The 12,015-nt window shown below is 38.5% G+C and overlaps 1 protein-coding gene across 2 annotated transcripts in view; it reads left to right on the plus strand.

Annotated features, from left to right (window-relative positions):
* The first annotated feature begins 3,475 nt into the window (after positions 1 to 3,475).
* LOC122803862 (testis development related protein) overlaps positions 3,476 to 12,015 on the plus strand; it is a 1,047,168-nt gene continuing 1,038,628 nt past the window's right edge. The window contains exon 1 of one of the 2 annotated variants that reach the window (XM_044073551.1): positions 3,476 to 3,911. The gene's annotated coding sequence lies outside the window, so the exon portion shown is untranslated. The remainder of the gene's footprint in view (positions 3,912 to 12,015) is intronic. The other variant, XM_044073572.1, reaches the window with a different exon arrangement.

Below are 12,015 nucleotides of genomic sequence, written 5' to 3' on the forward strand. Positions count from 1 at the left end.
TGGAATTGTTTGCCAAAGGCGCCTACGTGATTGTAATTAAAGATACTATTATCTAATTATTCATGCTCACTAAAATGCATGTAAACAAAAAAATCCCTTAAAGGTCAAGATAAGAGTATGCACTGTCAATCCTTCTTGAAACACAGTGACTCATGCCACAAGTAAAATTAAAAACTGGAGTTCCACGGCACAAGATAACTTACCCAGGGGTTTCCTACACAGAAATTTAACTTGACTTAACCCCTGCCAATCATGTTAAATAAAACATTAGCATTTGGACATGTCCCTGACCTATGGCAACAAGCTATAGTACTACCAGTTGTTAAGGAGCAGGTTCATCAGACCCAAAAACATTTTAGACCCATCAGCCTGACCAGGGCTGTATTTAATGCTATGAAATTAAGGGAAAAAATACTGCATTAATGGAAAGGTAGAAAAACATGGGGACAGATTCAATAAAGCCTACATTAAGTATACACTAAGTGTACATTGTTCTGAGTGAACAAACACAGACATAACTCACACCTTCTTCCTCCTAATTTTAGTTTTCCTATTGATATTCTTGCAGCTTTAAATATTGGCAGGCATTCATAAAGGTTACCACAAAGTATGTACTGTTAATGTAATCTATCTGAGTGATTAGAAAGCATAAAAAATGTGTTAAGAATTTTATTGAATACATATTGTATACACTTAGTGTAGGCTTTATTGAATCTGGCCCACAGGGTATTATCCTAAAGTACTAATATCAAGCAATGAATAAGAAACGTGGTCATTATTTATTCTCATCCGGATCTTTTGCCGCAGTCAAAGAAATGACAGAAATGGGGGTTCTGCATTTTTAGTAAAGCACAGCATATAGAGCAGTTACATAATCATGTTATTTGAAATCTTGAAGGGAATTGTTATGTCTCAACTAAGTTGCCTGCCTGGCTACTTGCACAAGATAAACTTCTTCTGTAGCGCTATCACATGAATAGAAGAATTTTGTCTTGTAGCATTTAAATTATTTGTGTGTTGTCTGGGCAACTTGGAATTTGCATTTGTTAGCAACTACTCTACACAAAGTTAGCACAAGCATGCCAAAGCAATGTTCCCAAACACAAAGTTAAAACTGTTTCACAAAAACAGCTTTGGTATGATTAATTACTGAGCTTGTTGGATATCCATTAATACCGCTCTCAAATAAATTGACAGCAGTATACTCTCAACTCCTGTTTCCCAAAAGACAAAATATATGGCTTTTCTCTAATACACTGATATACAATTTCCATAACACTCTCTGTACTTGTGAGCACTATCTGGCAATTAGTGCAGAGAACTATAGCTATGAGGTGCTAATGAGCTGCTTCCTTTGCCTCTTTTTGCATACCGTATGATTCTGAACAAGTCACTTAGTGCTACCAATTCGCTCCTGAAAAGGGAGAATCTGAAAAATTCACTTAGACAGTGCTACCAATTCACCCCTGAAAAGGGGCAATTGTGTCCAATGAGCAAACCTGGTTAACATACGTAAATAAAAATGAAACTGTTTATTACACTCAGTTTATGACCAAAGGCTTGTTAAGCACATGTTGGAAAGTAAAGCATCATAACAAGCCTATAATCTTATTAATTTTCACACAAAACAAGCCCGTCATGCACTCTATTCATATAACAAATCTATAAATGCATATGTAGAGCGTGTTTTATTTACAACGTTAATTCAAAACTTAATTTTTATATCTACATCCCACTCTGAAGAAGTGTCTTATTTTTGGTTATGTAACCAACCTTCTACTATAAGTACGAGCAATTATTACTCTTTCAATATTTTCAGACCCACTAAAAGAATTAGAGAAGGTATGCTCCTATTAATAATTAGAGCATGTTAATGACACTTTTTTCTCTAGGTCACCTAAGAAGGATCAGCAAGACCCAGACCAGTTCTTAAGTGCCTAGTAGGAAACCATCTCAAAATTGTCACTGTTCCTACAATTTACATCCCAATTATCCACTAGAATTAATTATAGTGAAATTTCACTGACACCATCAACTTCATTATAATATGTTCTTAGTTCTGACTTAGTGTAACTAGATTGTGGCTAAAAATGGGGTACCTTGTCTGTGACCCAAGTTTGAAAAGTGTATTGGGTACTGTCAGAGCTGTGTTGGGGTGGATGGGAAAGAGTGGTAACTTTTATCAGAGTGCCCACCCAGGGAGGAGGGATGTTGATATGCTTACTAAACAGTGTCAGTGGTTCTTGCATGTGTGGAGGCTTGCATTAACCAAGGACGGAAATAAATACTTCTAGCAGTGATGAGAGTGCTCATGTCACCAATGGGAAGTGCCGATTAGGAAATATAGCAACTCCTCTCATGGTTGCCAGGGTGATGGTCATGCCTTGTCTAGCTATTATCTAATAAGGTCAGGAATAGATCAGATGACTGTCACCCTGATAGGAAATGAACAGGCACTGGAGTTCAGAGTACGAATGGGTACCTGAGGCAGCAGCTTGATGGCAGACAGGCACGGGGAGGGGTACAAATAAGTTATACATAAAAAACGGACTTGTGTGGTTCAGTCCACCTACCTGTTCAAAATAAAATAAATACATGCTTTTTATATCTTGTGGCTTGTATTGGGTAGCCAAAAGACAACTAAAGCAAAGGCATGTATTTGTAAACACATAGAAATGCAATGATTACAGTTACTGTATCTGTCTGAATGCAAAACAAAATACGTTCACGAGTCACGACACGTAATATAAAGTATCACTGCATGCAGCACAGATGAGTGAGTTCATAATGCATGTCAAGCAAAAGGTGTAACTATTAATCAGTAGAATCCGGGATTAGCCTTTCAACAAATCTGTTTGCCGCACGGACTTTTGTGTGATGTACTTGGGTTACTCAAATGATCAAAAAATGACTTATCACTGCACCCAGGCGACCCTTAGCGTGAAACTGCTCAGTAAAATCAGCTATCTACTGGTCCATGTGTTGACTCGTTAAATGAGGCCCTAGCAGGACAACCACAAACAGCCCCTTCAAAGTGCACTGTGCCACGCCCACGAATACAGGACAGTAGTACGGCCATCTGCTGCAGGAATGAAATAACGTTAAGCAGCTTAATGACAATTTCGGTATTGTCTGAGAAACTAATGCGATCATTACATTATTCATTATACGTTTTGTTTGCTAGCGCATAATCAGAAAAAAAAGAAGAAAACCACTTGTCCGGATGACACAAAGTCTTTTTTTCAGGTGTCTCATAGACAAGGTTGCATTACTTCCATTTCAAAAAGACCATATAAATTTACATCTCACAGCAGAAATATCACTTAGGTGAAGAAGTTTTAAAGATGCTTGATTTTGCTATGAAAACTCCAAACACGCTTTTCTAAGTTGTGCAGCCACTTCATGCAACAGTCTCAGTGACGAATGTGCGCATGATTAAAGAAAAGCGCACTCGGGGTGTGCACGGGGCTACCGAATCGCGCGCGCGCGTCTTAGGTTCTCCCATAACATCCTTAATGTAAATGAACACCTCGAGATTACCAATCACCGCCTTGTGCTGCAATAACAGCAGTAGGACGGAGTTATGCTGGTGAGGGTAACCTTACTTAGCGCTGGGAAAAGTTAATAAAGACCTAAGACACCCTGGCCGTGGCTGTTGCAAGAGCCACAGAAAGTTGAATTATTCATAGGAAACAAAGGAAGAGCAACTCCCTTTGTGTTGATGCCCCGCTTACTGTATGTGCACTAATTCATAGGTTTGGTTTCGTCTGGGTGAGCCCTTCGGGCCACGGTTTTTCGGTGGCAAGTTTATGCTGGTGCTTTTGTCCTTCTTATGGAATTGTCAAATGGTTCTTATATCTTCTTTATGTTAGCAAGTCTTGAATGTATTGGATGCTGTAGGACGCTGCTGGGTAAGTACTCGTAATAACTGAAAATGTTCAGGTTGTTTTGAAATGCTGATTATTGGTTAAGGCATGTGTGATTATTTACCGTTACACTTATTTTGTATTTAGTGCAGTTCAGCTTTATTTTTGCTTGAGGCGTGCACTTTAATTTGTAACAGGACCGACTCCACTGAAATGCAGTTTGTTATTGTACAAGCATGGCGTAGTTTGCATACTGATCTCTGTGCAGTCTAATCTGTGCGTCAGGTATGTTGATGTGAAAGCTAATAGCACTACTTAATGACTTTCCTTTGATTAAAATCTGTTTGCATTAACATGACTCTCAAACTGTGATGAAACATTATGTCATTCGCCCTTAAAATAATAGCAAGTTGCTAGATATTTCCTTTTTTTAATCCAGAAGGTCTACAAAGCACACCCTTTATAGCTAGTGAAATTGACAACGTTAGTTAATGGACCAGTTTTAAATGTCATTGAGTAGTTGTAGTTTTGTTAAGAATATCGTTAAGTCGTGTGGGGCTTTGATAACTCAAAGGGCATACATCCCATTATTTGTAGGATGACCGCTCAATAACACACAATCATTGTCTGAAAGCTCAGAGAAGACCTTCTGGTAGACAAAATCGGCAACCTTCTGTAAGGAGTGTGGTATTACCAAAAGCCAAAGCAAGTGGTACTAGAAACACTTAATGAAAGACATGTAGGGCATATGGAAGGGTGCAGCATCGATTGATTTTTATTGCAGATAAATAGTTCATGGCCTACCTGGTTTGCTAATTTCTCCAACTAGTTATAAGCAGTGGTTACTACATCAAGAACCAACAGTTGGTCTTCCTCACATTTATTTTTTTCATAACAATTATTTTACATCTGCTGTATGCATTCTTCAAATCTGTCAAAAGTGACCATCGGCGTTCATGGAGCCTGTTGTCATCTACCCACTACTCTTTGTGTTGAAAATGCTTCTATATATTGTCTATTGAACTTCTCCACTTTGTTTCAGTGATCTGTTGTTTTTCATTTTTTTTTATGATATCTACATGGACTGAGGATACCCTTGAGGCAGTTATTCTCAGGGCTGTACACAATAGGCTCTCTATATGTGGCATATAGTGAAGATTGCACACCATTATCTTTGTTCAATGAATTAATGCAATTGTGAACATAATTATGTAGAGATAGCATGTTCAGAGTAAGCACACACAGTAATCTGACAGAGCCTTCCAAAAAAGTGAATAACAATGTGGCAAAGCAGAGATAGTTGTTGAAAGATAAAAATGATGGCTGAATGATTGAAACAGGTCTTCCCTTCCTACCCTAGTGCATGGTGGAGCCATCATTCCAAGGTTGTCATTTCACCTTGGCTAACTGGTAAGAATAGCCTCCTTATCGGTGTTATCTTTTTTTTTTCTATTACTTTTTTCACTTAATTGTGGTTTCATTTCCTCTGTGATAGTCTGGCAATGCAGAAGATTTAGGCTATGGTATAGTTGCTATAGTCCAAGATTTGATTCCCCTCAGCCTCTGTTCTCCTAAAGTGTCGCTGAGCAAGTCACGCAACACAACAGTGTTCAGGGGCAAATGAGAACTGGGACTAGGCTTCTGAGTGGTCTGATGGACTGCATGCCTAGTAATTACCTATGGATTTATAAACCTCAACAGTAGTGTATTCCTTTACTAAATCATTTTAATTTAATTTATGTATGCATTCCTTTATTTTTTTTGCCAGGATTAACAAACACAGGCACATGATGTGAAGTAAACTCCATGAAGTCTGTTCTGATGCTGAATTCTGTAGAAATTCTGTGTACCACATACTGTGCTAATAACTGTAGCTAGCTTCTTAACAGTTAAAAGCATATGCCCCATATAGAACGTACCTCTGTGCTAATAAAAAGTTGTATACATATATATGTATCTTTGGGGAAGCATGTATTAAGTAATGCTGATTACTATAAAATTTACCTTGACTCTATGCTAATTATTTCATGGACTGATAACATTAAAATAAACTGTTTCAGAATACTTGAACCATATTTCAGTAATGCAGTTTTTCAGTCCTTAGAAAATGGAAATTGTTTAACTCTGGAACGGTCCAGACTCAGGTTTGTCTAATTTTTTCAACACCTACCATATAGGGAGTATTTAATATTACTGTTTCTGTTGGACACCTTGTATTGTTTTTGGGTGGGGGACAGTTTTTGCCACACGTTAACCTTATTTTGGGACACAGCTTCACCTCCCTTTCGTTTTACGACCTGTTTTCTTGTAACAAGACTGATTGTGACACTTGGGGTACTTGGATAACTTTGTGTATATTTTGCACAGATGTCTACATTTTTTCTTCTATGCTTTTTTCACAAACTGCATAGGATATTAATTTGGTTGCATTACAAAAAAAAAAAAAAACAGCTTCTGGCTGAAAGTTTTCCGTTTTTTTTTTTTTTTTTTTTTTTTTTTGTATTCTTCTTTTGTCTTTAATCTGTAAATCTGGTATTCTTCTCCAGTTCCCATATTTTTCTTTGCTGATTTCTTTCCAGCATTTTGTTCATTTTATGTCGATCTGCTGGTATCGGTAACATAATGCGATGTAGGTGATATGCATTTAAGTTTGCTGTCAATTAATGTTAAGCTGTTGAGAGATCTGAGTCCCCGCAGTGGAGTTACTGTATTCCAGAATTGCAATATGTCAGTCTTAAAAACTTTTTATAGAGATCCTTCTCATTACAGTCTTTACTGTTTAGAAATTTACGCTCACTTGCCTGTTGAACTGAGGATGCTGAAAGCTGGATGTGTATGCCTGTATTCCCATTCAATTACACTTTTTCAGTTCCTGACTTGTGTGATGTAAGAAATCGGATGTCCCTAACTTAAACATATCTGTACCCAGTCAGTTTTATGGGCAATGTGGAACTTTGTATGTTAACATATCTAATTTTGTATTGTTGTTGTGGTTATGCACTGCAGATAACACAGTTCAGTACTATATGTGCTGTTTGAGTTGACACTTCTGTCCAAAGCATTGTATCCCTTGCAATATAGAAATTCTATGATGAGATTCGTGTATCCTCTCAAGAATTTTTCTCCGTTTGGAGTGTTGTCATCTTTAAACATCAAGCCTTGGTCACAACTTTGGAAAAATTACTCTGAATTTCTGTACGGATCAATTTTGCTCAGGTCATCCCAACTTTTTTTTTCTTTTGTTGCATCTCCAGTTTAGTGCAGTGCATTTATGCAGTTATTTTTATTTTTCTCCCATTATTGATAACTATGTTGTTATCTAAATAATCTCAATTTCTTTGTGTTTCTTTGGGAGATATGTTTTACTTAAGGCATCTGCTATATGTAGTTCCCTGCTTGATCTGTATTTTCTTATATCATTATTCCATAGATAAGTTAATATCATGTGCAATGTGGTAGGTACATTGTACAAAGACTTCCTGAATATGCTTTGTTGTGTTCCACCTGAACTTGTTTGTCATATTCATGCAATTTCTTACATTCATAGACTGTTGATAATAGTGCTTTTCCTGTCTGAGCATCCCTCTTTTGTGCATATGTAAGTGGCCTTAACCAATAGGCAACAGGTCTCTTCTCTCGTGAGGTTAAAGTTGCTATGCCATTCAGACTGGGCTGTCTTTTAGCTGATCACATCTAGGTATTTGTAGGTTTACATTAGCAAGCATGTCAGAGGGGGACAGATCAAAGTTGCTGTATGCAGATGATATGTCATTACAGGCAGACTCTGAGCAAGAACTTCAGCAAATGATAGGGAAATGGAAGGCAAAATTGGAAGAGAAGTGGGATGAAATTGAGCACAGGTAAGACTGTTGTAATGGCAGCAAATGGAGAGAAATAAGAAAAAGCTGAGAATTGAGATAGAAGGGAAGATATTGGAACTGGTTAACAGCTTCAGGTATCTGGGAAGGGTGGTTGAGAAGAAGGGAAGTTTGAATGAAGAGGTCAAAACCAGAATAAGAGGGGCTGCAACCATCTGGCACAGAGTGTCCAGTGTAGTTTATCACATAAGAATGCCAGAGAAGCTGAAAGTTGAGCTGTACAAAACAGTGGTGCAATCAGTACTACTTTATGGTACATAAAACCTGGGCAGTGAAGGCAGAACAGTTGAGGAAGCTAGAGGTGATGTAGATGAAGTGCTTTGAGACAGGTGGTAGGATGCACACTGTGGGACAGACTAAGAAATAAGGATGTAAGGGTGGAAGCTAGAGCAGGTCCAGTTGCAGAAAAGAGCAACTAGAACAGAGCCAAGATGTTGGCAAATAGCAGTGAATTACAGAGGTTCAAGGAAATGGAGCTCAAACTCCATTAATGATTTCTTCACACTAGTTTCATGTGATTTCAAAATGCTTTTCCTGTCCAGACTTCTATTCTCAGACTGCATATTGCTGAAGCAACTTTCGTAGATGCATATTGTCTTGGATGAGCAGAATACAAATGTTACAAGTTTCTGCCTCATTCTTAGAAACCTCTGTAATGGTCGCTTTTTGTCAGGCCCTGCTCAGTATTTCTGTATCAAATTTCAGACCTCTTGACATTAGAATTTGTCCCATATATTCCAGATGTTTTCACTTTAATGACACATTTACTCCTATTTTCTTAAATGTGTGTTTTATCTGTTCAGCAGCTGTGTCAATCCAGTATGTTCTTTGTATGTTTAATGCCACACTAAAAGATCATAATTTATTTTTGCACTGCCTTCAGTTACTTGGAACACATCTGGTGCTGAGGAAATGTAAAGTGGAAATCTAAATAATGAATACCTTTCTAATGGTGTACTAAGTAGACTTTATTGATCTATCTTTATCTGCCAGAAAACCTGCTTGCATCTACCACTGAGCAAAGCAGCAGCATCTAATATTCATGAGACCCCTTCCTATGTTGTAAGCAATAGTCAGTGTGCTCTGTCTTAATTGTCAAATATTTGTCCAAACAGGTGAATAGAAAGGTAACAAACATAAAACAATTGCCAGCCAATGGAGGTAAAGTCATAAGAACACTGGTTTTATGAGGGCTTTCATTCCAAATGTAAAGCCAGGACCTTCATTTTTACACTCTGTCAAGCACTTGTTTTACATCAAGGATTTTCCATGTAGTGCACTGGGAGGTAGCCTGGTTTGTTTAGGTTGGGGAAACACATGAGATTTCTGCATTTAGTTTTATTGGCTGGAGTGCTTAGTAATCAGCGTATCATATTTTATTTTTAGTGCCTTTATAAATTCTGTACAGTTGAGAGACTCTTGGTTCATTTGCACAAAACAAAGTACTTCTAGTGATTAAACAGCTTATAAAAGTGTAATTTAAAGTACACTCCTATATCTGTATCTTTGTTTGTGGTAGCGTTTCACTCTGGGCACTCCTTTACTGTACTTTTACATTAGCAGGACTGGGGTTATTCATCTAGTGGCAGTAGGTGTTTACCTGGTCTGTCTGAGCTGGAAAGCACAAAAAGGGCTCTAAGTATTTTTTTTGCACCTCTGTCATGTACTGTGACTATACTTTAGCAGTTTCAAAAAAAAAACTGTACTGCTGCTGTGTTAAGTAGTCACTTGCACTGTATTAAAGTGTATCTGTTGCTTGTAGGGTGTTTGTAGGTAGTTTGTGATCTTGGTACACTTTGGTTCCAAACCAGCTATTCTGCATTAAGATTTTCGCATTGTTGTGGCAGAAGTGTGCTGACCTAACCTGTATGAGTTGTTGACTGCTGGTGGTAGGCTTATTGTGTGCTTTCCTGGTTGGTAGTTAGCATTAAACTTGTTTTTCTTCGCTCGTATTTAAGCCTCACGTTTGCGCTGTGTTGCTCTTTGAGCAGCAGTGGTTAGCAGTGCTCTGTATAGATGCAAAAGCCTAGGAGCCAATTTTTTTCCCTTAACGGCTGTTGGTGAAACCCTTCCAAGCTTTTCTGCTGCTCTAGGAGCAACTCTATGGTGCACTGAGCAGCATTGCTTTATTGATCAGCCTTAGCCTACACAATGTATACGTCCCTCTTGTAGCCTTAGCCTACACAATGTATACGTCCCTCTTGTAGTCTCAGCAATACCAGCACAGTCCTGTCAAGTTAACCCATTCCCTTTCCTAATAAAACACAGTAAGAGCCTGTTATCATGAATGGGCAGTTTCACATCATCTCCCTGACCAGCCTGTATACTGACAACCACTTACTCCTGAAACAAACAATTTATGTGAGAGATGTAGTTACACGGTGAAATTGGAGGCAATACTCTCATGTAAGGACAAATTGAATGCCAAACAAGTTGTGAGCACACACGCACACACTTCCCATGCTGAATAAGGGCACAACACACAAATCCACATATGCAGAGGTACTCACTAGTAACTTATCAAAAGATCAGAGGGCTCCCAAATGGAAACCACTTACATACATAATGCAAATAAACAGTTACAACACAATAACACACACACCAGTGTCTCAACAAATAATCTCATAAGGCGCAACACCACAAAACCTAACTTATTGGTCATAGGTGACTCTATTGTGAGATACATGGATGTTCCCCTCACCAGGCTGGATAAGGAGCAGTTTATGGTCAGCTACCTGTCAGGTGACATGATCCATAAAGTCACTCAGCCACAAGTACCAGTATGACTCCGTCAAAGTCCATGTGGGGGTGAATGACTTGAGACATACCTCACTGGACTATATGAAGACAGACATGACTGATCTCTCAGATTGTGTGTCACAGGCAGGTATAAGCCTTGCCTCAAGCAACATTCTACCTTCTTCAAGAATGGTGCCACGATGCAATAAAAAATGATTGACTGTAACAAATGTCTTGACTTCTGGTGTCAGTCCAAGGGGCTCCAGTATCTGTCAGCCTGAGAAGAAATGGCCGACGGGCCATGATGCTTTGCCAGAGATGGTCTGCACCTGTCTCCTGTAGGGTTTTGAATATTGGCAAAGATATCAGCCACCCCTGTTGTACGTTTTATAGGCATTGTCAGCATAACCAACCACCCAACATAATGAAATCCTCTCTAGATAAACTCAAGGTACTGCTGCTTAATGCTAGGAGTCTAAACAAAAAACTGCACTCCTGGAAGCACTCCTCACTTTGGAAGCTGCTGACATCTGTGGAGTCACGAAGATAAGGTTTAAAGGTGCAGAAAGCACCCTGGCTGTGCAAAACTACAGTGCCTTTTATATATGTTAAGATCACATACTGAGTGTGAAAGAACCAAAGGAGTTGCTGTACCCATCTTCATTAAGGAAAAGTGTACCTCAAGACTGGTCAAACAGTACGACTCTTTTAAACTGCTCCATGTCCAATTAACTATAGGCAAAGCTGCCCACCACATCATAGCTAGCTATAGGTCTCCACTATGAAACAGGAAAACTACCGCATACCAGGACTTACTGGAGTCACTTGCCATACAGCCCAAATCTTTGGTGGGTGTGTGTGTGTGTGTGTGTGTGTGTGTATAATGTGTGTGAGGATAGAATTTTGTAGATAATTCTGTCATTTGTAAATATTCTGTCATTTGTAAATATTAATGTAAGCCACAGGCTTGTTCTCTTAAATGTGAAAAGACTGTATTGGATGTTGAACTGAAAAAAATTAACAACAGTGCGCTCTGCTGTAAGAAAACTGATAAGTTAAGTATTGTGAAATTCTTCGATCTAAAACACGGAGTCGGGATGTCTAGACGGAGGCATTCTGCCTATTGTACGGCCAGAGTTAATGGCTAGAATTGACATGTATAATTTCTTTTATTGCTCTGGCTTCCTGGCCAGCTGCAAGATCAAAAGGGCGGTTAACCACTGAGTTTCTGTTTGCAACATTATTTTTGGTTCCCAGGTTATCTGAAAAGAACCAGTGTTACTGTGTTATCAATTTAAGGACAGAGAGACTCGGAGCATTTAGCACTTGTCTTGAGAACATTGAACATCACCAGCTCTGCCCGTGTTCTGTATGTAAATTTATTTTAGGACTGTGTTTTTTTCTTAGATATAGCTAGGAACTAGGAAGATTAGATTAGTTATTTTTTCTGTACTGATGTCAGAACTTTTCTACTGCATTATTTTAAGTATTTCTCCGTGATCTCTGAACTGTTGACTTTTGCAAAAAAAATG

This window comes from Protopterus annectens, chromosome 1.part1, assembly GCF_019279795.1.
Source record: "Protopterus annectens isolate FY-2018-M chromosome 1.part1, PAN1.0, whole genome shotgun sequence".
NCBI classification, from domain to species: Eukaryota; Metazoa; Chordata; order Ceratodontiformes; family Protopteridae; genus Protopterus; species Protopterus annectens.